The following is a 3644-nucleotide window of genomic DNA, read 5'->3' as shown; positions in this document are numbered from 1 at the left end:
AATGCCCTGTCAGGCAGATGTGGGTTGGTCTGTCCCTGGCTGGTCAGTGACTCAGGCGCCATGGCCACAGGACAGATATGAGACCAGCTTATGGGGTACTAACTGTCAGACAAGCACAAGACCCCATATGTAGGTTTTCAGATGAAATGTCCCTCCTGCCAGAAGTAGAGGGTTCATTTTAAAAAGCTTCTAAATAAACTGAAGTGAGTGTTCAGCATGTTGGAGAAAGAATTTTTGGTCAGTCAGTAGTTAAAAAGGATTCGTGGGGAAGCTACACAATCATAGGTTCATAGGTTGTTGCTCACATTCGAAAGGATGCCCTGTTCTTTGTGTTGTTTTTTTTGTTGTTGTTGTTTGGGTTGTTTTTTCTTATCACATTATCCTAATAAAACCCTATTTCAAAGGATGCCCTGTTCTTTGTGTTGTTTTTTTTTGTTGTTGTTGTTGTTTGGGTTGTTTTTTCTTGTCACATTATCCTAATAAAACCCTATTTATTATTAGAAAAATAAAATAGGGAGCTTATCATGAGTTATTCTGCTGGGCCTAATGTGATTACAACAGTTTTTAATAGTGTAGAGGAGGCAGAAGTATTAGCGTAGGATAAGATGCAATGACAGACATAGAGGCTAGTGTGATGTCAGGAGAGCAGGTCTTCACCCTCCCTGTTGACTTTGGAGCTGGAAGAAGATGGCCGTTAGACCTGGGCTGAAGGCCAGCTATAAAAGCTTTAAAAGGCAAGGAGAGGGCTTCTCTCCAAGAAACTCCAAAAAGAAGAAAGCCCTGCTGACATCTGGATTTAGCCAGTGAGATTTATAACCTACGGAACAGTAAGATGCCAGTGAGTTGGTGCTCATTTACTACAGCAGCAACCTTGTTCTGGGTTTCTTATTATATCCACAATTGAGGATAAGCAAAAGGTAGACCAAGACATATTTAGTATTTTAGTCATTTATTTAAAATGGTAAAAAGTCTGTCATGATCTTTGTTTCCAAATATATAAAATTTAAATACTAATTGGATAATCTGCCTGCAATTCTTTGCTATCATTATAATTTTAGATAGAAAGCTCCATGCATGTAATGCTTGAAGTGGAGACTCAGGGGTGCCAAAGGCTCATGGTGAAAACATAAAATAAAACATACAAATGGACCAAACTTAAAATTCACACTGTGCCTGAAACCCAATAGTCTTATGCAAAAGTTAACCTCAGTCATTATGAAGGTGGGTTATTTTTTTATATCTCAATTTTATGTAAAGATCTTAGAGATTTGAGTTAGATTAACTGTGATAGTTGATATGACCATTGTTCAGAGGCCCAGGGACAAAGTCTAGATTCAAGATGCATTCATGCTGTCTATAGTCATGTTACCATTTCTGCTCTTGAGAGTTTGTTATATACCTTTTCCACTTATTTATTTTATCATTTTATTACATTTGACTTATGATCTGATAAATCTTATCATGCATATATCTTGTATATACTTTGTATTGAAAATAGAGCACTAAACTACACTATTTTTTTAAGTTTTTGTGTGGTCTTTCATTGAAAATTAAGTTACTATCAAACAGCTTCAGCTATGTGCTTTAGTTTCTTTCTGAGAATTGGAGGTGGGTGGTGAAAATAACTCAAATGAATATCCAAACAAGTACTCTACCAGAGTGAAATCCATATCACAATAAGGAAATCAAATCCTTTTAGTAATACAAGTATACCTTGGTAAATAGCTGATATTTGTCAGGAATAATAAAATTTCCTCAGCCTTTCAGAGATCAGATTTGTTAAAAATAAAGACATGATAGGAATGATTTATGCTATAGTGTTTGCCTGCTACATGTGAAACTTTATGAGCTAAAATAAGCCTTAAAGTTTGTTTTTCTGTTACAAGAACATCATGACACTTTTTGATCAGATAAGGCTACAAAAAATCAATTCTATTATGTATGAAAACATGTGATTGGGCCATAGATTTCAGAGATAAATTCTTATCATTAAATAATTTATCGTTGTAAGCAATCTCAACCAGGACCACAAATGATTCCTGTCCTGGACTCGTGTCCTAATGTATTATTCATCCCTTGAGTATGGGCTGGACTTCTTTGACTAGCTTTTAAAGACTAGAACACTACAGAACTGATGGAATGCCATTTCTGAAATCAGATTAAAACAAAAAAAAGTCTGTGGCTTTATCATTGGAAACTTATTTATATGGAAAATGGGAAGAGAAAGTGGGCAAGAGGGACTATTCAAAGGCATAAATGGTGGATAATTTTCCAGATTTGTAAAGAGAGATGAAAAATACACTCATTTCTAGACACATTTAAAGATATATAATTTGTGGGAAGATAAATGGAATATTTACTTTTTAAAATTTTTTTTTACTGATTTCAGAGAGGAAGGGAGAGGGAGAGAGAGATAGAAACATCAATGATGAGAGAGGATCATTGACTGGCTGCCTCCTGCATGCCCCACATTAGGGATCAAGTACACAAACAGGGCATATGTCCTGACTGGGAATTGAACTGTGACCTCCTGGATCATAGGTCAACTCTCAACCACTGAGCCACGACGGCTGGACTAGAATGTTTACTTTTGGTGGACAAAAAAGGAAATTGGATAAATTTTAAAAAAGGGGGGAGATATAAAACAAAATTGGTAAATGCAAAGTTAAAAGATAAAAAAATAATTATATCAATCAACACAACAAATGCAATGTGATTTACTTTATATACATTATACAGTAGATGAATGTGTGTTTGTGTGTGTGTGTCTTTAATTTGTCCATTATAGATAGAGAAGCTCATATCAAAATGACATTATTCTACTGAATAATTTTCTTGTACTTTAAAATCATAGTTGAATATATTTAAAAAAAAAGATAGTAATCCAAAATATTTATATACTAGCAAATCTTAAGCTTAAAACAACAGAGATAGAGCACTACAAATTTAGAAAAATAAAGAGATAAATAAAACTGTGAAATATATATGCAAAATTCTACATAGAATAATAGTCGGTTTTACAGAACTTTCTAAAAGAATTATAACCCATATTGAAATATTTTACTTATATTAGAATGTGTTTATCATACAGCTAATAAAAATTTCCGACAACAAAATTAATGCTGAAGCATATTAAATAAAATCCACAGCTATAAAAAACAAACAAGTGAATTAATAACAAACTAATAATAATAGAAGCCACTTCCTTAATCTGGGAAAATTTAATTGCCACAAACTAACAGCAAATACTCCTCATGTAGTGAAATGCTGGCAGAATTACTTCTGAAATTGAGAACAAATAAACTTGCTCACTGTCGTGACTTTTAGTTTTCTTTTATTAAGTTTACCTAATGTAAGGAGCATTATATATAGAAGTAGGATCCATGAAAAGTTTTGTATAAGAAACTAGTTTTCATATATATCAGAAAACACAGTTAGAAGACATAATGGACAAAAATATTTCCTTAAAAGCAACAACTGAAAACAACAACTGCCTTAACATATCTAGATGTAATCAAAATAAGAAATGTTAGGAATTCTTATGAAGGCAACTAGAGTTCCTCAGTATAAGAATAATCATGGTGTGTGTGTGTGTGTGTGTGTGTGTGTGTGTGTGTGTGTAAGAGAGCGAGAGAGAACAAACA

The sequence above is a fragment of the Myotis davidii genome, unplaced genomic scaffold (assembly GCF_000327345.1).
Source record: "Myotis davidii unplaced genomic scaffold, ASM32734v1 scaffold143, whole genome shotgun sequence".
Taxonomy (NCBI): domain Eukaryota; kingdom Metazoa; phylum Chordata; class Mammalia; order Chiroptera; family Vespertilionidae; genus Myotis; species Myotis davidii.
This window is presented reverse-complemented; position numbering follows the sequence as displayed.